Source organism: Saccostrea echinata, unplaced genomic scaffold (assembly GCF_033153115.1).
Source record: "Saccostrea echinata isolate AGI-Se365-2 ecotype Australia unplaced genomic scaffold, CSIRO_AGI_Sech_v1 ptg000075l, whole genome shotgun sequence".
Taxonomy (NCBI): domain Eukaryota; kingdom Metazoa; phylum Mollusca; class Bivalvia; order Ostreida; family Ostreidae; genus Saccostrea; species Saccostrea echinata.
The window spans coordinates 3,316,179-3,342,988 of record NW_026889824.1 but is presented as its reverse complement, the minus strand read 5'-3'; the positions used below and the strand labels follow the sequence as shown (position 1 = coordinate 3,342,988).

The window sequence follows — 26,810 nt, the reverse complement described above, 5'->3', positions numbered from 1 at the left end:
CATATAAATAGTTAACTTTTGGAAGAATTTCACAATTAAACATCACTCCAGTCATCCACAACTGTAGCCTAATATCGGGGTGAATTTCACCTCAGAACAAAGTTAATAAACTGATAAAGTTAAAAACTTAAATGAATTCCCATCGATATGATTTAACATACCAGTAAAAAAGGTACCCAAATCCTTCAGAAGTAGCAAATTTCCTTTTTTAATTTACATTAAACTGTAAACAAAAAACCGTTAAACGCCTTTTTTTGAGAAAAGAACATAAAGACATTCGCCTCAAAGGTGACCTAAATACACGTAAATAGTATGAAGCGAGAGGAGCCAAGCGAGACGCTGGGAAAATGATGTCTATTTTCGGAAGCGGTCATTTCGATCTGACGCATCAGATTAGTTTTAGGGTTAACGCTTTTATTGATTATCCAATCAAATTAAAGAATTTTCACAGTCAGTATGACGGGTATATAAAGAGCGAGGATGATTAAATTCATCAGTTTGTGGTGGAACAAACGGTCAGGTAAGTCGCTTTAACTTCACTATCTTCCTCTAAATAAAAATAAAGAAAAATTTTTAATTAATTTAGGGTTTTTTATTTCACAAGTTTTAATTTTTTGAAAATTAAACGAAAAGGATTTTTTAAAATCATCTTTTATTTATTTATTTTATTTATTTATTATCTATATTTGCTTTTTAATTTGTAGAACAAACTTCAGAGTGAACTATATCCAGTGATATAGAAGTGTACTGAGAGATTGGTGACCATTTAAATTTCTAAGTATTACAGAGAAGCTTATTATTTTGATAACTATTGTCAATTTCTTATACAATTATCATTGAATTGACGCATAATGTAATTTTTAGTATTTAAAAATATTTTTTTTATTTTTGAGATCTGAGGCTTTGCTGCATATAAACACAGTGTACCGATATAGGGCGGTGTTACTAGCTCACAACGGACATGAGAGTATTAATGTAACACGTCCCCGTTATTATCGGGAAGACATGTCCGACTTACGTTCATATGAGCCTACCTCAGTGGGCGGAGCTCCATCCCTTGTAACGGGGATGTTGATGGCCGTGCAATAGCCTTGAAACCTAACAGTTTCTTAATCAGACCCCTCTGATATTTTAAATTATTAAAAATGAATCGATGTTGATATTCTATGATTTTTTTTTAATTTTTTTATCTTTCAGTTTTTCTAATATTAGAGAAAATGAAGTCTGTCATCTGTAATGCATGTGGAAAAGAATTTTCTCACACATCAAGCATGTTTCGGCATCTCAGAACAGCTCATAAATTTTCTGAACACTGATGCACTACCTGTGGCATGCAGTTTAAAAGAAAAAGATAAATATATTCGTCATATGAAAAGGCAACACTCATGGACACCTCATACTACCAAATCTGATGAAATCAAAATTACAAACCAAGCAACAGCTATTGATCTGCAAGACAAAAATCAAATTGGAGGCGGTCTTTCAACCGACAAAACAAACGAATGCATCACAGAAGAGGTAGCCATCAACGGGAATTTGAAAGTATATATATTTCCGGCAGAAGTCAAAACTAAATTCGATCCTCTACAATTCCTACGATCCAAGTAAGATATTATCATGAAAACGTTAAAAATTGCTTTGCAAAAACGACAAAACATCAAATGGTATTTGACCATGAAGGTTCGTTTTACAAAAGAAAAGAAAGATCAGATTGAAGCAGTGGAACCACATTTTCATGGGACATGTCATGTTGCATTGAAAACGGAAGATCTGGTACAAAGCTTACAAGAAAGCAACAAGAAAATTATGAGCTTCTTTTTAGAATATCAAAGAGAGGGAAGCAATTGGAGACTCGATAAGGTATTGGAATTAACACTGAGCATTGCCAAGTACAAACCGATTAAAGGATCAAGCTTCATTCCACTGCCTGTCAAACTGAGAGCAAAAAGGCTATAGTCAACGTACAAAGCAATGATCAAAAATGCTTCCAATAGGCAGTTTTATCTGCACTGCACCCAACGATTCATCATGCTGAACGCCTTTCCAATTATATCTCTTTTGTTGATGAATAAAATTTTAGTGGCATTGAATTTCCAGTGAAGCTAAAGGATATTGAAAAGTTTGAAAATCAAAATGACATATCAATCAATATTTTTGGCTATGAAAAGGGACAAGTATACCCTATCCATCTCACAAAGAATCGTTTCCAACGTCACGTCAATCTTCTTATTTTATCCACTGGAAATCGTTCAGATTATTGTGGGATAAAAAACTTCAACAGACTGTTGGCAGATCAGAACAGTGACCATAATCAGTACTTCTTCTGCTGCTACTGCTTGCATGGTTTCACGAAAGCAAACCTGTTGAAAAAACATACATCCTACTGCAAAGTACACGGGGCTCAGAAAACTGAGATGCCAACTGAGGAAAATAAATGGTTAAGATAAACAGATGTATCCAAGCAACAACGAGTCAGTTTCGTGGTCTATGCCGATTTTGAGTGCATTGCAGAAAAATTAGCAACATGTAAACCTGACACAAGTACATCCAGTACAACAAAACTTGCAAAACACACTCCATCAGGATTTACCTACAAAGTAATTGGTCTTAATAATGCTTTTACGGAAGATCATGTGACATATCGTGGGGATAACGTCGTTGAAACGTTTGTTGAGTACATGGTTAAAGTGGAAGAAAGACTAACCACTGCACTAAGAAATCACAAACCACTAAGAATGGAAATGAAAGAAGAATTTGAATTTAAAAGAGCTGAACAATGCTACATCTGTCATCAACATTTGGGGAAAGATCGAGTATGTGATCACTGCCACGTGACAGGAAAATTTAGAGGAGCCGCCCATAATTCCTGTAACCTCAATCTGAAACAAAGAGAGCGAATTCCAGTATTTTTTCATAACCTGAAAGGATATGATTCACACTTGATTATGCAAGCCATTGGAAAGATGAAGCACAAACAACTTAACTGCATTCCCCAAAACCATGAGAAATATATATCGTTTTCCATGGGAAAATTAGATTTCATCGATTCCTTTCAATTTTTGTCAACCTCCTTAGAAAAGCTCGTGTATAATCTTTCTAGAGAAGGTGCAGAAAAACTCCGACAGTACATTGAGGAAAAGCATTCTGGATCAGTCACTGAAAAACTGAAATTACTTATGCGTAAGGGCGTTTATCCTTACGAGTACATGGACAGTATGGAGAAATTCAACGAAACTTGTCTACCAGACAGATCAGCATTTTACAGTTCCATCAACGATCAAGATATATCTGAAGCTGATTACCGCCATGCTTATGTTGTGTGGGAAACATTTGGAATATCTAATTTAGGGGAATATAATGATCTGTACATGGAATCAGATGTTCTCCTATTGGCTGATGTGTTTGAAAACTTCAGAAATCTATGCCTTAAAATCTATGAACTATGAACTAGATCCTGCACATTTTTATACTGCACCGGGTTTGGCATGGCAGGCGGCTCTCAAAATGACAGGTGTAAACTTGGAAATTTTCACAGATCCTGATATGCACTTACTCACGGCGATTACCTACTGGCACCGGAATCATGTGAAGTGAAACAAGACATGTTATCACCTTATCAGTTAAAACTCTTAAAAGGTCTACATCTTGGGGAAACCTCCGCTCGAAAACTGGTTCCGATCTTAATAATAAGAGGGATTATGTTGTGCATTAGAGAAATCTACAACTTTATATGTCTCTTGGCATGAAGTTCACCAAAATTCATCAAGTGTTTGCTTTTCAACAAGCGCCATGGTTGAGAAAATGCATCGACTTCAACACAAACATGAGAAAAGCAGCCAAGAATGACTTTGAGAATTAATGAATAATAGTGTATTCGGGAAAACTATGGAGAATTTAAGAAAGAGGGTTGATATTCAGCTCATCCACATGGAGCAAAGGCTTCTCAAAGTGACAGCAAAACCAGGGTTCAAATCATTCAAAATATTCAACGAAGATCTAGCATCAGTAGAACTTACAAAACAAAATCTTGTCTTGAACCGCCCCATTTACGTTGGATTTTCAATCTTAGAATTATCGAAGGTGCTGATGTATGATTTCCATTACAACCATGTCAAATCAAGGTATGAAGACAAGACTGAGCTCCTCTTTACAGACACAGATTCCTTATGCTACAGTATTTTTACGGAAGACCTGTACAAAGACCTGGAAAAGGACAAAGACAAGTTTGATTTTAGTGACTACTAACTGATCACTTTCTATATGATGCTACAAATAAAAAAGTCCTAGGTAAAATGAAAGATGAAACAATGTCGATCCCAATGACTGAGTTTATAGGACTGAAACCAAAAATGTACAGCCTCACTTATGGATCAAGTGAAAAACGTACTACAAAAGGTGTCAGCAAATCGGTGATAAGAACAAAATTGCGTCATTTATCATACCAAGAATGTTTACTTCAGGAGGAAACTCAAATGGAAACAATGGTAGCATTTAGATCAGACAGACATCAGATACACACCATAGCATTAAACAAGACAACTCTTTCCCCTTATGATGACAAACGGTATATATAAAAAGATGGGATACATACATTAGCTCATGGTCATTGGAGGATTTCCCATGATGCAACAGCGATGGCTATATAAAGTGATGAACGAAGAAATCAAGCCATTTCACTTTTTACAGCCAAGGAGTCAACATCAATCATCATGAATCAGTGTAAACTTTGTCCGAGATCTTATGTCTGGCCTCATGATTTACAGCGTCACTTAAAACAAAAACACATGGCGGATCAGCAACAGGAAAGTTTGTTCTGTATGGAGAAACTTCACCCACAACAAATTGATGTTTCACCAAATTATCAGAGGGTACATATCCAGCAGCAGTAGCAGCAAGAGTTGAATAACACTTCACAAAATAAACATCAGGAGGGGTTATACAAATCTTTCTAAAATAGCCAGCAAAGAACAAACCTCCCACAGAAGCAGGAGCAACAACAGCAGCGAATGTTATACGAAATTTTAGAGAATCAACAGCAAAGCACACATCTTCCTCAGCAGCAGCAGCAGCAGATCTTTCAATTCAAACATCCCTTTACGGCAAATGTCTCGGGACCAAACTCTTGTGGAAAAACCTACTTTGTTAAGATATTGTTGCAAAACTGCTTAACCAAAATTTCTCCACCACCCGACCGAATTATCTGGCTTTACAAGCGTTGGCAACCTTTATATGATGTTATTAAGGACACGGTTTCTCCCTGTGTGGAATTCATTAAAGGAATACCAGTGGATTTAGAAGAAGATTCCTTTTTAAACCCTCAAACTAGAAATGTATTGATATTAGATGATATGATGTCAAGCACCTCTAAAGATCCCCGGATCAACGAATTGTTCACAGAAGGGAGTCATCATAGGAACTTTTCCATCATCGCTATAAACCAAAACTTGTTTTATAACAAGCACCCTACCCAAGGACGAAATTGTCATTACCTAGTTTTATTTAAAAACCCAATCGACAAACAACAAGTAATGACACTTGCTCGACAGATGTATCCTGGTAATCCCCAATACCTTATGAGATATTTCAAAGAAGCAACGGAAAAATCTTTTGGTTATCTATTGATAGATTTAAAACCAACAACATCAAAATGTATGCGCATGCGTACTGATGTGTTCGCAGACACATCTATAAAAGAACACGAACCTGAGACAACCTGTCATTTCCGAAGAACTTCTGCAGAAGAAAGGACGCATCTGAATAGCTCTGGTGGAATCAACGGTTCATCTGCTGAAAACACTGACAGTGATTTTCATTCATCGTTGAACGCTAGTATGGCAACTTGTGATGACTGTGGTCTCGTTTTCGAAAGTACTCACGACCTTCAAAGACATATCAAGAGATGGTGCCCGGAGAATGATAGCCGTAAACGTAAAATACCTTGGGAGGAAATACAGGGGAAAAGGGCACGTATTCTTCAGTCAGATGAATCTGAATCTGAAGATGACTCTTCTTATACATCAGCAGATGAAGACTACTTTAAAAGAATGAAAAAAAGATCCAAGGCTAAAAACGAGGATGCTTGGTCGGAAAAAGTAGAAAAATATCAAAACAATGGTTTATCCAAGAAAAATGCCGAAGAAAAAGCAGATAACAAAATGAAGGAATCCGATTTTATCACATTTCTAAACTTATATGGTAATACCATCCTAGACATCTTAGACTTGAAAGATGGAAAAATCCACGAGAAAGTTATGAAGAGCATTGAAAAATTTCTTAAAAAGGGTTATGGAAATTTACCGGTATTCCGCATGACTCTAATGAAGTACAGGCATATACTTGAAGAAATGATGATGGATACAGATGATGAAGTCGAAGATGATGATAGTGATGTCAACGATGAATCGGAGGATGAATCAGAAGAGAATGGAAATGACGAATGAACATTTCCTGTATAAATATTGATGACATATTGTTGTGCATTCATTATGCTGTTGTATATTGAGGGGGAAACATGTCGTGGGAAGATTATTTACGTGAAATTTATTACGATCCAAGTAATGCTGGTAGTTTTTCAGGACCAGAGAAATTATTTCGATATGTGAGAAAAGCTGGTAAATACGTCATTAGCAAATATAAAACAAGGAAATGGTTACAAAACCAGGAGGCTTACAGTTTACAAAGACCACTACGAAGACGTTTTCAAAGAAACAAGGTAATGGTTACCGGCACAGATGACCAATGGTCTGCAGATCTGATGAATATGGTCAAATTTGCAAAGTATAACGAAGGATACCAGTACGTTCTGGTTGTTATTGATGTTTTGTCAAAGTACCTATGGATGCATCCTCTGAAAGACAAAAAGGGAGTTTCTGTTGCCATTGCCTTTAAAGAAATTTTCAAGGAAGGTAGGGTGCCTAAAAGAATACGAACAGATAAAGGACAAGAATTTAGAGCCAAGGAAGTTCAGACGGTCTTGGTCTTGAAAGATGATGGCATAAAACATTTTTATTCTCAGAATGAAACCAAAGCTGCTGTTGCTGAGCGCGTCATCAAAACTATGAAATCGAGGATTTATCGTTTCATGACTAAACAACAGTCATATGAGTATATAGACAAACTTCAATCATTTGCCCGAAGCTACAACAATACCTATCACAGAACGATTGGTATGGCACCTCAAAATGTTAACAGTAAGAAAGAAACATCTGTGTGGTGGAGAATGCATTGGCCAAAAGACAATACGGTAACTAAAAAATCAAATACAACAAGAAAACCTTTCAAATTTAAAATTGGTGATAAGGTTAGACTCACCCATATCAGGAATCCATTCTCCCGCGAATACGATGAAAAGTGGACAGGTGAAATATTTATAATATCTCAAAGAATTTTACGTGGTGGATTACCTGTCTACAGGGTAAAGGATTTTGACAAAGAAGAAATCAGAGGAACTTTCTATCAATCAGAACTTCAAAAAGTGGATGTAAAAGAGGATGACCTCCAGAAGGTTGAAAAGGTCTTGAAAACAAGAGGAAAAGGTAGACAAAAACAATATTTTGTGAAATGGCTTCATTATCCAAAGAAATTTAATTCTTGGGTTAATGCTTTTGATATATCTGAGTTGTAAATAGAAGAGTGTACTACCCAGAAAAGATCAAACTTTAGATTCCATCGTATCGAAAAGAGCGTACATATACACAGATCGTTTGGAGTACGGTATGGTGGATGGTAGATGACTCTTGGATAGTTCCAATATTTTACTTGTACAATATAGATTAGGGTGTAGGTCATTGTAAAGTGGACTTGGGATGGCTCTCCGACCCATGCTTCATTATTGTACAGAGATAATAAAATATATAATTGTATTGATTTTTTTTTTATTTGTTGATTAAAATGAATGATACATGAACTGTACATGTAATGCATAGAATCATTACCTGTAAAGTCTTGAGTACATGATTGAGATCCGGTGTACTATATGAAAAAATTCGAATATCCATTTTTTCTCAAAATATTTAATACCTCAATTAAATAGTAACTAATTTATACATTAATTAAATTAAATTTTGTCTTCATCAACATTTATAATTAATACGGATGTAAAACGTCTTGCAACATATTAGCAGATATACTAGCTTAATGTAGCCATTAATCATCACGTTTTTATTTTGTCTTAGTCAAAACAGTATAGCCAAGGTAATTTCAAAGATATGACAAAAGAAAATAGGAACATCCACACATCATTGTAAAATAATGAATTTAATAACACATGCCTATCAATCAAACAATCAATCAATCAATCACCAAATGATTGATTTCGAAATATAGGATTAATTATACATAATTAATTAATTAATTAGACACCTATATGACGTCATAGGTAGTCTCACACTTTGGGAGGTTATCGGAGGCTACTCCATGTTAACTAAAGGGGAGGCTACTGTCCCAGAACTCTGGTTTTTCCCCTACTCATGTTGATAAGCTGGAATAATCATTACTAATTATGAATTATGTGTAAATTTAATCGTTGGTTATTTCTATGTAGTATGACCGTGATTTTCAAAGTCTGAAATTATACAACATTAATTTTGAGTTCACATGTACTCTCTTATATTACACAGCCTTCGTTATTTTTGCAATGCTACCGTTGCATACTTGCATGAATACAGGACTACCAATATCAGGGTTGTCCCCAAGAATTAGAATAGAAGGGAACACTGAAGGGGGTGTCGGGTTCCTCCTCTACATGTAACAGGGATTTGAATGGGAATGCCAGATATGTCATTAAAGGCGGGGAAATTCCCCGGCTCCCGGGCCTTAGGGACAACCCTGTCAATATTATGTAATGACCATGATGACAGGTATCGATTGGTGTGAAGCCGAATTCTTGAATATATGTCTTGGTTTCGATATGCCGCTATTGGCCGGTAATTCTATAAGGTGTGAATTCATCCCTGCGGGTGAATTTTGCAATTGATTTTCAATCAAAGGTGTGAATTGAAAGATCGATAGCATACAATATTTTTAATCATTGAGTAATTGTACCCCATATTACATGATTTCCGTGCATTTGCATGTGATGAAATAGTATTTACTGGTTTCAAGAATAAAATACAAATTAATTTACTGAAATGCCAGTATATATATTACGTACAATGTCATATAGTTTGCATATCCCGTAACACAAAAGATTTGTTTTGAATACATTAAATGGATTGGTAACAAATTTATGTAACTTCGTAAGTTTCTCTTAGCACAACATTTATTAAAGGCAGATCCCCCCCCCCCCCAATAAAAAAAAGATTTAAAAAAAAAAAGAAATCAATGGCTTTATGTATTAATGAATCAGTTTAGCCATATAGTTTAATTTTTCATTCAAAGTTTCTCGATAATGCCATATTTATCGGATGTTTATAAAAGTATTTAAGGTAATGGCAGAAAATAAGAATTTTAAACATAGCTAGATTATTTTTTTTTTAATATGTACAATTTTGTTTAATGTTTGATGTGTTTAGAAATCTGATATTTCTATCAATTACAACCAATTAAATGATTATATCCAAAGTCTTTTGGAAGTCCGATTTCCTTGTCTCAAAGTTACAAATGAAATTAATGACCCGATTGGGAAGGATGATGGATCACACTCACGCTTTCGTGAACTGTGACAATGGCTAATTATCGGGTGTAAACAGAAGTGAACATCGATAGCAGATATATACACATTGTAGGTTCATCGATGTGTAGCGGATGTGTTCATATAGGATAAGACTAGGGGAGGGGGTGCTTTATTCGATCTAATGTGTTTGCTGAATTTATTATTTTTTCTTTATTTTCACATTAATTTTCGAACGTCATTTTCCATAGTCTTCAGGTTTCTTCGAAAGATATAGATGCCTTGAACAAATGTGTTGTAAAAACAAGGATTACAGAAGAATTCACTGATTAAGTTTTCGTTTGTTTACTTTGGTTTGCTGAAAGAATAAAAATAAGCAAAGAAGAAGGTATGGTTTTAGCTTAATTGTGCCCTAAAAATTTAATGTTTTCAAAAAGTTTTGAAACTGGCTTAAATATTAGTTGAGTATATGACTGTAATAAATCAGGAAAGAATATAGCATGATGGAGTACCATTCTGGATATATGATGTCATTAATTTGATGTATTTCTCTATTTTAAACAGAAAAAGCCTCAAAATGACCCATTTCAAGGGTTATTTTCCTTAAGAAAATAGTGTCCACAGCCATCGCCCACGTTAATTTTTAGATATATTGTGTAAAATTCTTTGAAAGATCACATGTCTCAAAATCTTTGTGGGCGATGCCTGTGGACAATATTATCTGAAAGAAAATTCCATTGAAAATTGATGTCTTCTGCAACTTTTCAAGAAAATACGGGAAAATGCACAAGTTTATGACGTCACAATTAGCATTTGAAAGGTCATGTGAGAAAAAAAGATTTGTATGATCTTTCTGCATGGAATTTCAATAATTCAAAAAGCATGAGTTTTAATTTTTTACATCACTTTTATTTTTAAGAAAAACACAGGGCAAGATTTGTATTGAAACAGTACCTTGTTCTTTAGACCAGAACTATAAAGGGCCCAGTTTTTCTGTTATATAGTCACAGTCTACGATAATATGAAAAGGTTAGAAAATATCCGAACCCCTTCTATATTGTTATGTTTGCTAATTGCTCTACATGTAATTAGGAACTCTCGAAAATTCAACCCCCTAAAATAAAAGATTCTGAAAGCAGAAATCTATTTAAGAAAGATAATCAAAAAAAAGGGGGGGGGTTAACCTCTTTGGGCTAAATATCCATGTATGCGGTACGTGCGTGTAAACGCAAATAAATCAGGGTAATTAATTAATAGGAAATGATGTTTGTATAGAAAAAAAATTGAATGTATCATTAGTGTCAAATTAACAACATATCACTTTTATTTTAGGGGGAAAAGAGGGAAAAGGAGGGACGGAAATATTTCGATCTAACTATAAACGATACAAGTATTAGCTTTTCTAAAAAGCTTGTCTGACTTGAGCAAATTTATTTTTACGCGAAGAATCAAGAAAAGTTAAATCCAATGTAATCAACATAACTCTGAGTCATGCTAAGAAGCAAGAAAAGTTCAATTCAGTGGCATTAACGTAAAATAAAACTTGCACATGAATTTATTCTATTTACACTATATTACTGGTAATTTCCTTTTTTCACGGACATAGAACCGAGGGAGGATGTGTGTGGTCGGGGACCGTGCCCCAATAATTTTGCCGATTTATACATTGCTACTTTATGTTTCTGTCCCCTAAATCAGGTAAATATTAACTTCTGATAACTTTTTTTATGCTCGATAAAAAATTTTTCCTTGACAGTGTCCACCCTAAACTAAAATTTTCTGAAATTATGTGTTACAGGTCCAATAAATATCTGAAGAATTCACACGGTTAAAGCAGTTAATGTACACAGATCTGGTCCTGTAGGTGTATTTGATCCTACTGTCACATGGTGGGGTGGGGATCCTCCAATCACAGAGTAGGTATCCTCCAGTCACAGAGTGGGTATTCTCTGGTCAACGAGTGGGAGAATTCCATCCACCATCACATGGACATCAGTCTTGCAGAGCTGGGTCCCTGCATGGGCGCCAAATGTTACAGGTCCAATAAATATAAGACTGCTGTATGGATTCTATTCTTTTATTTAGCACATCTTGATGAATTGAGCCCTAAAATTTAAAATATATTATAAATACATGTAAATCTACAAATCAAATAATTACAACATAAACAATCATATATATCACATGAAATACAATCGTATAACATTATGCTCAACATTATACTTTCCTTCATGATGCAGTATGTATAGCACTCTGAATAAAGGGCAATAATTTTTAATTTCAACTGAACAGATTTTTAGGGCTTTACAGATAAAACATAAAAAGTAGAGGTAAAAATGGATTTTGGTAATTAAACTTGATAAATCAAAAATATTTGTCAAACACACTTTATAACCAATAGCTTCATTAACTAATTCAAAGTAATAAAAATATCTAAAATAAATAATACATGTTCTTACCAAAGACAATGTGTCTGGAGGCTTACTGATTCAGATTTATATATTTACAACAACTTGTCATATGGTAACCCAGCACCTAGTCATCAAAATAATATAAAACAGTTCAAGGTGCTGCATACACACTTAAATGTAGTTTTTAACATTCAGATTATTTAAAATCAATAAGTCTTTTAATCAAGCAAAATAATTAACTTATTCAAATCTTAAGCTTTAGATAAACTTTATATTAACTTTAAATGTCATTGTCAAAAGTATAGAGAATTAATTAAACAACAAAATTAGTAAAATTAGTAAGAGAAATCTAACCTGCTGCTACATGTATCAGGACCAAGGTCTGGCTAGAAAGTGAAAAGCATGAACTGCATGGGATAAATGTACCACCTGACTGACCAAAATGACTTAACCAATAGCAGAACCGGGCAAGGCCTCAATTATAATAATAATACATCACATGACACTACCAAACTGGACAAAACACTACACAGAACACAAAACACAACACAAGCACATGGCCAGGTAAACATTGAAATTACATAAACAAACACATTTAATATTTTAATAAATTTTATTAATCTGACCTTACTACATATTTAATCAGCACTTTTGGGAGAAAAAGTTACAACACATAACAATCTAAACATTAAGTGGTGAAAAATTTTGATACATATAATTAAGAAATGTTTCATTAGAAATAATAAACGTGTTTTAAATGAGCTAACATTTTTTGCATTTAGGCAAAAGGATATTCAACATCTTATTCTATCCTTTTTTTATAACTATGAATAAATCAAACGTCTGCAAGTTATGAGTATGTGTAGATTTATAACAATTCTAAAGGTAGAGAGACGTAGTATGCATTTAAAATAAACATCCATTAGTTTATCTGATAAAGATAATCGACAAGTGTTGACCTGACCTGCTTTATTCATTCCTTCTGTTTTGCTGGACATGAATGATGCAATTTTCGAGAATGGCCAAACCTTATATAACCAGTAATGTTTAATGTGATAATAATGCCATCAGCTCCGATGCTCTGGCTTGTTTGGGTGTTTTGCATGTTTCCTTTACTCCACATGCTGTCCAATTGATGGTTAAGAGAGTATGAAGTTTCCAAGATCAAGTTATCACAAAAATTCTATTGAACGACTTGACTAACAAGTCTTGGCTAAATCTAGTACTGTCTGACGCCATGACGTCAGACAATAATTGTTTTCTCGAAACTTATTAATTACAAATAAAACTAAGAATTGAAATCAGAGCTACGATAAAACTGTGTTATGAATGTGTTAATTCAGTTCTTTATTCCGTGGGACTTTATATTCCGTATTATAAGCAAAGTCACCCAAAACATCATCGTAATAGCCCATACAGCTACTCAATAATCAGATAATTATATAGCCATACAAGATCGCCCAGGTTTTCCACTTATATAACATTTCAGCATGTATAGCTCAGATTCATTGCGTTTTATTTAGCTGATCAGGCAAAAAAAGGGAAAAATAACAAAAAAACAGAGAACGATTTCGCAAGTTTCATATTATAAGTAAAAAAAGTAAATTATTGTCATTATTCTAAATAAAAAAAGTACCCCCCCCCCAAAAAAAAAAAATACTTTGGATTCCGATTTAAGATTCCTCTGTGTTGTTCATGTTTTCGTCATTTAGTCAACACTTGGTCCAAGTCAGAAGAGCGCTTTAAAAATTGAACAAGAGAAAGTCAAAAACATAGCCATTCCAGCTAACGCCATTTTATCTAAATATAGTAACCAACCGGAAGGCAGCAGGCATCCATGTTATCACGTTTGTGAAAGAAGACCGTAGCTTAGGGTAGAGGTAAGTAAGTTATTGGCTGTAGGTATCATACATATCTGTGACATCTCATTTAAAGCTCCTATATAGTTTTATTTCACATTTGTTATGATAATTTATTCTTGAAATGGCGATCGTAGTTTTTAAGTTTTAGAAAATGCAACACGATTGCTTGCAAACAGTTTGACATATTTTGTATTTTTGGTGTTTGTGTCTAAAAAGCTTACATTAAGGAAGATTAAGTAGTGTAGAGTGATTGCTCATTACCTATTCTTTATTATTGATGTAATTAAAAAACTATTTCACGTCTCACTTTTTGTCACACTTTATAAAACTCGGATCAACTGTTTGACAATCGAAGATACTGTAAGTAAATTACCTGCCCTTGTTATAGTTTACTTCACAAAACTGAAGTGTCAATTTACATACATATACATGATGTAAATATACATATTTCATTTATTAATTATACTTTGTCTTCAAACCTACCTTTCAATGTAGGCCCAATGGCTTAAACAGTTAAACAGAATTTTATTGTGAATTTTGCATAAATATGTCAAATGTCAGATTTACAGTGAAATGCTATTATTAATATTTATATTTACAGGTCTGAAATTAAAATTAACAGTTTACAAGAGTGAAATATCAACAAAAAGATTATCCATATTAAGGTAAATATACTTTAAACTTAATTGTTATGTGTGCTTCTGTTTTGTTTATATGTTGTAAAATGTAAACATGGTAAATGTATCTGTTTCTGTGTAATAGTTATATATACATGTAGCACATATACATTTCCCCTTTTTTTAATTTCATCTATCATTTATTTTACCTTATTATATTTTATTTCATCTGTCATTTATTTTCAATTTCTTTCAATTTTTTTCTGTTTCTGTCATTTTACTTTTTGTTATATTTATTTCATTTCTTCTTTTATTTCAATTTTATTTTCATTTCATTTCTCTACAGCATATAATTAACATTAGTTAGCTCACTATTTTTCACTCTATACCTGTTAATTTATGATCATGGAGGTTCTATACATTAACATTAAAGAAATTTACGACAAACACAAGGGCAGTCCTGATTATATACAGAAAATTCACAAAAACATTTGCACTGAAATAAGTAAATTTGCCCTACTTTGGAAAGTTAAAAAAATAGTCAAAGAAATAGAACGTTTGAATAAATACACCAACAGGGAGAAATATGCTGCATATTGCAAGAAGAAATTTTAATTACCAAATTCAACAAAACAAGAGAAGACCAAAGAAGACACCATTAAGAAACCCAAAGAAGACAGTATTACTTATCCAGAATTACAGGCCAAAATAAATGAACAAGAAATAACAATTTTACATTTAAAGAGGGAGAATTCCGCATTGAAAGACCGTTTAAGGGGAATAAACATTAGCAACATTAATAGAAATTTGAAAAGGAAAAAAGAGAGAATTGAATTTTTAAAAAAAGAGGTGGAAGTTTTACAGCAGAATGAAAAAATAAAAAAAAAATGCAAAAGAAAAAGGTGTACAGTGTAACACTTTTAAAACATATATAAAAAACATTAAAAAAGAAATGGATGTTTTGTTGTCAGAAAAAGAGAATGTTGAAGACAGTTCCAATGATGTTGTACAGATAGAAAAAAAATTAGATTTTCAAGAGATGTCAAAAGGAAAGCCTTTTAATTTTAAATTAAGGAATTTGTATTATATTTTTAGAAGCCACAGTGTTGGCATTGTACATATAGCACCAATTATTGAAGCAGTTTTAAATTTGTTTAATATTACTGTAAAAAAAATTACCCAGCGAAAGTACTGATGCAATTTGAACTAGTGAAATGGGTGTTGTATCTAGAAACCATTTGAATGAAAAACTTTTAACTTCTGATAACACAACAATGCATAGGGATGCGACTACGAAAAAGGTAAACATTTTTATGGTGTTAAATTGAACACAGGGGAAGATATTTTTACTGCGGTTGTTAGAGAAGTATGTAATGGAAAAAGTGATACTTATATTAATTGTACAAAAGAAATTTTAAATGATTTGTCTTCTAATGAATGTGAAGCAAGAACTATTTTAAATTCAGTGTCCTGTTTTATGACAGACAGAAGTGCCACCAATCAGAAAGTCAATGACTTTTAAGCGAGGAAATACCTCATGAAGTTCATTCTTTTAAATGTGCTGTATACATCCACTTATACAATTTTCTGATGTGTGTGTTGAAGAATCTTTTAATATTGAAAAAGAATTACATGTCAATTTTAAAAGTTATTCAAATTCAGTCAAAGAACCTTTTATCTTGTGTGTTTTAAAATCTGTTTCAAAGATGTTTTACAAAGATGGTGTTGGAGATCCAAAAGATTTACAAGTTTTTTATGAAAAGCCATGGAGTAGAAAATATTCCAATAATTAATTTTAGAGGAAGCAGGTTTAATGTTTCATTTTACAATGCTGCTGGTACTTTTTTTTATCCACAAACTACTATTACAATATTTCTTTTCATTGAAAACTTCCTATTCTGTTTTACAGAATTTCATTGTTTTATCCTTACAAAATAAGGTTATTTTATGTCTTTTAAGAGCTTTTGGAATTTTATACAAATTAATTACTGAACCTTACTTTTTAAAGGCTTAAGAAGTTGGCAATATTTTATATATGGGGTCTGTATATGAGAGGCTTTTACCTTTTTTGAATATGTTTTATGATGATCCATCATTGGCTTTAAAGCAACAATTGCGATTATTTTATGGGCCACAGTTTTATGACAGTGTTTCAGATTATTTACTTGATTGTTGTTTACACAACGATTTAACTACTGTTTTTTAAAAAAAGACTTTGTGGTGTTTTAAAAACAAAAGTTGAAAAAAATTTTAGTGACTTTCTCTCAGGTGGCAAATATTTTAATGTAAATCCAGATGTTTTATCAGAATGTTCATCATGTATTTCAAACAACATATGTTTAGAGAGACTTATGGGACAGTTAGACTTCAGTTTGAAAACAGGACCAACTTCCAGTATAAATACCATTGAAAGTTCTATCATTTTTAATGACAACAAAACAAGTGAGTGGTTAACAGAAAAAGATGACTCTGAAAGAAAATTAATAATTGAAAATGCCATGAAAGAAAATAAAAAAATCATGGAATTACAGAAAGAAAGAAAAATTAAATTATATGAAGAACATTTAAAAATTTTTAAAAGAGAGAGAAGAAGAGAGAGAGAGACAGACAGAGGCTGTTGATAAGGCAATAGAAGACATGAGAGAACATAGGATTTGGGAGAGCAAAGAGATTATCGAAAAAGAAGTAGAGAAGTTGAAAACAAAAAAAGAAATTACAGGCTTTGAAAACACAGATAAATATGTATAAAAAAATATTCAAAATTAACAAACAACATAAACACCTTTGCCAGTATTCATCAAAAGGAAAGCAATTTGACCATCTGAAATTGAAAGAAAATTTAATTGAGTTGTTAAATATCAGAAAGTCAACTGTAAATGTGTCTCCAGAGGATATAGTGGAAAAGGAAATAATACATACTTGGACAAATAATGATGGAGAAAATGTAGACTGGGAAGGGAAGATATTAAGTTTCAAAGATGGAGTTTTTAAAGTAATTAAATGAAATTTATTTCCAGTTTCCAATTAATATGTTACAGTCACATCACCTTGCAGATACACTGTGAAATTTCAGATAACAAGTGGAGGCTATAAGTACATTAATTATACTTCTTAATCACAATTCCTCATTTAAGGAGGGTGTAGGGTTTTTGACATTTAATGATGTGTACTATATGATTGTGTAGACTCATGTTTTACCAGCATATCACATGCTACTCAACTCTAAAAAGACATACAATGAAACATGCTTTTTGCGAACACATACGCTTACAATAAATTGATGCTTATAACGAAGGGAATTTCATCCCCCATGACTGTAAAGTTTGTGGTAAACTTAACGGATAGTCAAGAAAGTATCTGTGAATATTTCTATGTTGTATTAAGGCATATTTACCTTCATTGCCTACAACAGCAATTCCCCATCATGTTTCACACCAGACGTACAGCCATATCTTAAAGTGCATGTTGAAATCAATGTTTTTAAACCCATAATTTTATAAAGGGTTTGCAAACAGAAAATATCGCTAAGCACCTTTCAACTGCATGTGTTTTTGTTTGTTTGTGTTTTATTAGTCTATGTTTGTGTCTGTATTGTGTAATGTTTTTGTGAATATATGTGAAATATAACACTCATAATGGAAATGTTAAGCCTTTAATATTAAATATTTTCTATTTTTATATGGCAAAGAATTCATTATAATTTCTCTTTTAACCAGGATAAGAGCAGGCACTAATTTTAATATTTTGCATTACAGGTGCTGTACTGGAGGGATAAGGAAAGAAAAGAAAGTGACGTTTATGATTTGACTGAAAGGGAGATTAACACAGACATAAAAGAGTGCTTTCTATTTATCAAAGGTAATGCAATTGCACAATTTGTAAAAATGTTATTGTTATACTTCTCATACTGTTACATTAGATTACTTTAATGTAAGTATAAAGAATTTTTATTTTTTTAAATACATGTGTATATATTTGTTTTCAGACACAACCAAATTTGACCACTGTTACGCAGCTTCTTGACCACATTTTCAGTCAGTGTGGATTGCCATGCTATACTGAACAGGTCAGACAACAATTAAAATACAACTTACAGATACCACAATATGAGAAAAAGACTATAGGAGGTATGAAGTAAAAGTTATCTTTCATTTATGAGAGTTACCTTTTATTAATCCTTCTATAATGAGATTGAGTTACTGCCCTTTGCAGCCAACTTCCAATTCAGCAAGAGGTCATCAGAATTAATTTAAATAACAATGAGAAGGATAACCAATGAAATTTCTTTTATTTATAACTAAGTTCTGCAGTTAAGGACCTATTGCATTTTATTATACTACCCTTATTTTATATTTAAATTTTAGGTGAAATAGCTAAGAAACATCACCTGTCGGCTATCCCTATCGTACACTATACTGTAGATGAAAGTAAAAAGTCTATTGTAACAAGGATTAATTCATGCAAGTTTTAAATCAGTCTATTTGATTTAGCATGTGTGAATTACTCAACTAACATCACCAGTTGACCTGTCCATTCTGCTGTCATTACAGACAAGCAACTTTTGTTTACATGTAACTGATGTAAGTATTGGCATGCTATAAATCCTGGCAATTTGAATGGGGACCTTTATAATGTTATTTAGGCCTGTATATACCTGAATGGAACATGACAAAAAATATTTGATTTATTTTTGACACATGTATGTACAATTTGTTGATATTGATACAAATTCTTCAGGACATTAGCTCACAACCTAGTGATTAGGTTGTGAGCATTTTTTTTAATTAAACTGTAAAACAGTTTGTTTAATGTACAGTTGCATGATTGACTCTGATCAGTATTTTATGAGGTGAATATTAGGGAAGGGGTGTAATTAATATTAGGTTTCCGTCTTACCAGAGGCAGGTTTAATAGATGATCAAGATCCAGAAATTGATGGTGGCTCCAAAGGGAATGGGATTCAAGATTTTGAAGATATTTGTTGATTATTTATTTTAAATGTAACCTCAAATATCAAGACTTTAAATCAATATGAATATTTTTAATGAGTGATTGGGATCCAAAATATTGGTAGGTGGTTCTTGGGATAATTTCTTATTCTTTAATAATTATGTCTAATTTACGTCAAAGTCATGTGTGAACAAGATCCAGACTTATGAATGGTGGATCCAAGGGGAGTAGACATTAAAAATTTTAAATATTTGTGGTGGATAAAAAGATTTTTATATTTTATTTCAGGGTATATAACTGTATGGGTTTAGATATAAAACATTTAGCTTACTAGAAATGGATGACCATGATCCAAACTTATGAGTGGTGGATGTAAGGGGAGTGTGGATGAAAATTTGCCAACAGCTAGAAATGATTAAAAAGAGTTAACTATTTTCTTGACTGTTTCATATGAAACTTTTTTAAACACGTTCCCATAAATTAAGGAATAGATACACAAATAAATGAAAATATATATTTGTAATAACTACTAACTATTATAGAAAGACAAAGAAGAAAATGATGCATTTAAAAAGACAGTCTTTAGGAAACATCTTAGAGAAAATAAATATTGATATATGGGTTTTTTAACCCCTTGATGAAGAAATGTGGGGGAAAAAACCCACATTACAATATAAGCAACACATGGGTTAAAAATCCCCACACTGAATTTATGGGTAAATTTTCCCCATGGGGAAAATTTTAAACCCCATGGGGTTTTTTGTGGGGGTTTTCATGGGGTAATTTAAGTAGATGTTTCCCCATGGGATTTTTATCTTTGCCACTTAATATCTCAAAAACTAACTAAAAATGTTGGATTTTTTATTTCATAAATCAATTTAAATATAAAAACCCCACCATTTAAAAAAAAATCATAAGATAATAGTTTTAAAGGAAAAGGGTGCGCAAGTTCGGAAAAATGTCCATTCCGAAGTTGTCCGTCCCACTGTTACTTATGAAAAAGGTCAAAAATCCTATAAAAACTGCTATAAATGTCGATGACTTGGAAAAATGTAAGGGAAATGAGCTACATCACCCAATATGAACTCTATTAATCAACACTAGGTTTAAACTTAAAATGATAATGCTAAATGTGGACTCTAAAAATATCTAACCCAGAAAATAAACAACACCAAAAATAAACAATAAATTGTGGTTCTAGAAATTATAACTGTTATCTAGAAATCCCTAGACCAGGCTGGACTTGGAAAGGGGAAAATGAATCTATTCTATTAAACCTACATCCTAACTGTTTCCTAACAGAATCCTAGAACTTGTGAAAAACGTGATACTAAAGCTAGCTAAGACCTAGAGTACTGTTAAACCATGAGGTTTTCTTAGCACTCTAAGGTACTAATCAAATAGTGCTCATAAACCATGAAGTTTTCTTAGCACAGTAAAGAGGAACGAACCATGAGGTTGTGTTCCCCAACCCAAGTGAAGAAAACTACACGAACAAGGCTTTAAATACCCTAGCTATAGGCCCCAAAATAAAAGCCAATAAATATCAAAGATCCTACAAGTAACTTAACCAATCAGAAAACAGCTACCAAAAGTACTATGGAAAGACTCCCAACATGAATGACACTTCCTGTTTAAAAAGTAAAACATGTGGAATGTCAACACATGTCCTAACTTATAACAGACAAATAATAAAGGGGTTTTCACGTAAGTAACAACTGTAAACATAAGGGAAATAGAATTATCAGACTGAAATATCAGCAAATACTTCTAAAATATAATTTACGAAACGAGGGCTATGAAATAAAAATCTAAACCACTGCATTTGTTGTCCCCCGCTTTCACTGAAAGTGGGGGATGTTAATTTGGGTCTGTCTGTCCGTCCGTCCGTCTGTATTTCTGTCTGTCTGTAACGCTTTCGTTTCCACGCGATATCTCGAGAACCCTTTGAGCTTTCGCAATGAAATTTTGCATAGCAACTCCCTATGACCTAAAGAAGACTCCTATTAATTTTGAGGTCAAATGGTCAAAGGTCAAGTTCATAAATTCATAAATTCTGTCTGTTTTAACACTTTCGTTTCCACGCGATATCTGGAGAATCCTTTGAGCTTTTGCAATGAAATTTTACACAAGAAATCCCTGTGGCCTAAGGAAGACCTCTATTGATTTTGAGGTCAAAAGGTCGGAGTTCAAGGTCGTAAATTTATGCATTTTGTTTGTGTGTAACACTTTCTTTTCCGGGCGATATCTCAAGAAGCTTTTAAGCTTTTACAATGAAATTTTATTTCATAACTCCCTAGGGCCTCTCTTACCCCTCTCAAAGTGTCCCGCTCCGTTTTTTAATTAGTATTTACATGTATTGTATTAAAAGTCGCATGGCACTATTTTTAGCACAGGGGCATGTGGAGAGTTATTACGTATAATACAGGTTGTCGGCAGACATTATATTCTTATAACATCTATAAGAACTGTTAGTAAAGGCTAAATTAGACACCATGTATTGATTAACATTTTGACAATATCGAACGTGAATATAAACATTATGTGACCTACTGTTTGCATTTAATCTGCAATACAATAAAGTGCCTCGATAGACTAGGGGTATGATGCTGGCTTAGCAAGCGAGAGTCCCGGGTTCAATTCTCCGACGAACCTTTTTCTTTTTTTATTATTATTTAACTAAATGATAGTATTCAACATGTGAAATGTAAATGTGTGATTAATATTCTATATAAAAAGAAGCTTCTACACACTTTTAAAGAATAAGCAATCAAATCTTTATATCCATATTGGCATTTTTTATTTGCTTCAATATACATGTGTATTTTTAATAATTCTACAAATCCGGGGGGGGGGGGGGTCCAACACCCCCCTCCCCGAACTGCGCATGCTCTTCATTTTTCCCTAAGCGGGGGGCACAATTCTCTGAATTAGCTTGTTTATTCAGGAAATGGCACATAGAACATGCGTTGACACATGAATCTAAAAAAAATTATAAAATACAAGTAAAATTACATATGTTCTTAAAACAATAACATATTATAAAAAATATGTAATTGTGAAGAAGAAGAAAAATTACATTTATATGTCTAAATGAACATAAATATAGCACTGTGTATAGACATTTTCCCGAGGATGACCCATAAAAGCCATAAAGGCTTATTTCCAATGGGGTCCTCATAAGTTATAATAGCTTTAGCACTAATTTTTTGATATAAATAAATAAGACAAAATATGTAATATAAGATACTAATAATAAAAACTCATTTTCAGACACTTATCTCATTTTGAATAAAAGGTGTTTTTTAATTTCTGAACATAGGTGGCAGATTCAAAGTTCATTGAGAGGTGTAATTTTATTTAGTTGAAATTATGACTCCGTAACTCATTTAAAATTAATAAATAAGTATAATATCATACATAGATCATATTATTATTTTCCATATAAGTCTATTTGTCATATAAGTTTATTTGTCATGAAAAATATCATAAAAACTGACTGGGAATATGGAATGTTGATAAGGCAGATGACGATGGTTGCGATATATAACCTACATGTATCTGACAAATATAACCGAGCTCGAGAGGGATAAATGAAGACCCAATGAATATGCTTAATCAGCAAAAAAATGTTCAAATGACAAACCAAAAAATCATAAAATTATTAATATTATTATCACAGAAAAAGAAAACGTGCATGTAGATCATCCCAGAAATAATTTTTTTTCCAACTGAAAGTGATTTTAGCTACCGTCAGCAGATTTGAATAAATTAAATAAGCCACAAGATGACGTCACAATAGATCCTGTTGATTGTTTTTAATTTTTAGATTCCCATTTCACAATATTTTTTTAAGTAATTTGCAAGATCTGTTTCAATTTATCAACATTCTGAGATCGTATGGTTGCATTTTTATTTAAAAAAAAAAAAAAAAAAAAAAAAAAAAAAAAAAAAACCTATCGCCAAAACCCCTAAGTCCATCACTACCCTAACTACGTCACTTTCGGGAAACTCCGCGCTGTTTGTATACGAATGCGATTGTGACGTCATTTTTTACATGCTGAAAATCTACAATTAATTATTAGTCAAGTTCCAGAATGCGTCAAATATAACTATATTACAAATTTCATCAATTGTTTTGAGTCTTGGGAAAAGAGCTGTATCACATTTTATCACCTTTTCCTTTAATTTTTAAAACGTTTAATAAACTATATACTCATTGATCCGTGTCCGTGTCCATTATAGAGAGTGTTCATTAGCATCTTGTTTTCAAGAAGAGAAAAAAACGATAAAATAAGCTTAGCTGATTTACTAGTGGATGCAATGTTTACAAACAACATGCATATTCCGTTTATTCCTGAAAATCTGTGCTTTAAAATCATGAGCTGAAATAGATATATATCAGCAATTTCAGTTGGGGGGGGGGGGGGTTACAACCATACATTTTCAGTATGGGGGGCTCTATCAACTACCAAAAACAAAAAAAAGGTCATCAGACGTTTTTATTGAGGGGGCACAAGCATATGGTAGCTATATCTTCTGTAGTATTCTATATATCGGCAAAATTATTGGGGGAAAGGGGGCACCCCCCCCCAGTTCCTACGGTCATGTATATAGTTGCAAAGTTGAATTACAATAAAGGTAATTTTTACACAGAGAGACAAAAAAATAAAGCTGTCTCTTCCATGTTTTATTCACATTTATCGCGGTGTGTGTCACATGCACGCTTCATGTACTGTGGAATAAAGTTGATCGCCGTTGGGGGAATTAAAATGTTTCAACCTTTATAAACAATCTTCCGAATAGCGGCTCTCATATCTGAATACAAATTATTGGTTCTCAATTTGGATCGTATAATTACAAATGAAAGTAAATCAGTTCTGATATCGATATTCAATTCAATATAGTGTATTGTTTTATCTGAAAGTTATCACACAGAGGAAAACTTCATATATCAATATCTACTTAAGTAATGTATTTCAAAAAGTCTTTTTAGCTGTTTAATCAGGAAAAGTCAAAAAAAATTGTGGAAGAAAATACGTTAGGAAGTTTTTCCATGTCAGCTATCTAGGTGAAGTGTAACTCTACTTTGAAAGTGAAGATATACAGTCACGTATTTGTCACCCAGGGTCTTAGGGCGGTTCTACTTCACTACGGAATGACTCCAATCAACCTTTACATCATTTATTTTGATACAGTTAACAATAGACACATACAGTTGATCAGTTGAGATTTTGACCCTGAAACATAGGAAAAGCTAAATAAACGACATTACAAGAAAGATAACTCTTACGTTCATATCATGTTTCCAAATAAAATGAAAATACTAGTTAATTCCCTTTTTATACACAAGACTCTAAAATACTGCTCATTATTTTAACAAACAAGGTATTATAAATATACTGGTAATATACTCATTCCAGTTTCACTGCATACTATCATGTAAAACCTTATTTCACGTGAATTCATAAAGAAAATATTTACATGTATGTTTCATCAGTATTATGATCATAGATGTATCATGATATATATACTCTAGAAATTATGCTTACCTCACATGAGGTGTAAAGGTCGTTTAACAATAAGTTTAGGCTACGTACATCATCTGATCATGAGAATTGTAAATGTCTAAAGGTAAAAATAAATACACCGACTTCAGCTATTCAGTTCACTGTGCTATATCAACATGTATAATTATATTACAAATCCTGTCTTTCCTTTCAAAGAAAACGTTACACTTATATTTATGCTTTCAATATAATCAGCATTTCATTAAACATGATAAAATAGGTTTCTAAATATTTCTATCATCTCGGGAACAGATATTTATGTATTTAATATAAAGACTATATAGTATATACAAATCAACTGACCTGATTATGAGAATAAGTTCCAATTACAGCATAAAATTTCAATAAACTGACTGACACTTTCAACAGACTTCAGCACAGGAACTACTTAACACAATAGAAAAATCCCCCCCCCCCCCAAAAAAAAAATTATCACAAGATCAAATCCCCTACAATTGACTATAACTGGCAAATCAAATACAAGGAAAAGATATTCCTTCTAAATATAGCTACAGTGTATAAAAGTAAAAAATATTCACATGAGTGATATACTTATTTAGAAAATAACTTACAGTAGTTTAAATATGTTAATATTCAACAAACTCATGTGCTGCAAATGATTTTTCTAAAGAATGAAAATAATAAATTAATTAAGCTTAATCAAATTAAATAAAATGATAAAAATATTTACAATTTTCACTCTGTCACATATTGTCACTGTAAATATCAAACATTTCCTCACACACCTGATTGTGAAAAATTAGGACTGCAGATACATGTACATAAGGATTACATGGCCGTGGGAACAGGGGGGCAAGGGGGGGGCTTGCCCCCCCCCCCCCCAATAATTTTGCCGGTATATAGAATAATGTAGAAAACATGGCTACTATATGCTCGTGTTCCCTCAATAATAATATCTGATGACTTTTTTTTTTTGCTTGTCAAGGAATTTTCTAATTGGTAGTTCATAGTGCCCCCACCCCCCAACTGAAAATGTATGGTTGTGCCCCCTCAAAAGTGAAATTGCTTCCTAAGGGCCTGCGTTAGAGAGATTTTTGATAAAAATCAACTCTTTTATGGTATTTACTTCGGAAGAACACATTACGGAATATCTGTCTAACGTTGATTATACACATCGAACACATTTAATCTAAAAAAAATCCTGAAGATCTCTCTATAAAGTTCGACTTTGCATGCTTCATTACATGAATTTAAATGACTACTAGTTGTATGTGTGCAATTATGTTTCTAGATTTACAACAGTGTTTTATAATCCGTTGGAAACAATATCCTGCATTTGATTTTACAGCATAGTTTTGTAAAATAAGGAACATATATCGATGTTTGAATCATGAAATGAAAACATTTTAAATCAAAAATAAGAAATTAACGCTAGTCGTTAAAAATACACAGGTTAGTGCCATTTATTTATATAACCGTGATGGCAGATCAGCCTGCAATAAAAGGATGTGCGTGTGTGTGACCCAAAAAGAGGGGGGGGGGGGGGTCCACGTTACTAGCCATCTTGTGAAACAGAATGATTCTGAACTACATTTGACGAATAATAGCAAAAATCGTGTCGTAAGGGTGGATTCATGAGCATTGCGCGACTTGTTAGAAAGGGTGGGGTGGGGTGTTTCATTGCTAACATTTTATAAATAAAAAAAATGTATCCTAGATATTTTGAATGCTTTTTGGTATATTTTTAAAGAAATCTGAGCATCCTGATGGTCTTCTTTTTTTTTTTTTTTTTTTTTTTTTTTGTTTTTTTGTGTTAAATGTTTAAAAGA

The 26,810-nt window shown here is 32.7% G+C and overlaps 1 long non-coding RNA gene and 1 pseudogene across 1 annotated transcript; both read left to right on the top strand.

The window, feature by feature from the left end:
- The first annotated feature begins 13,800 nt into the window (after positions 1-13,800).
- Positions 13,801-18,339, top strand: LOC133176393 (uncharacterized). The gene is made up of 3 exons (XR_009719455.1): positions 13,801-13,901; positions 14,485-14,548; positions 18,256-18,339. It is a non-coding gene; the product is annotated as an uncharacterized LOC133176393 (long non-coding RNA).
- LOC133176469 (uncharacterized) lies at positions 15,369-17,266 on the top strand (annotated as a pseudogene).
- Positions 18,340-26,810: the final 8,471 nt, after the last annotated feature.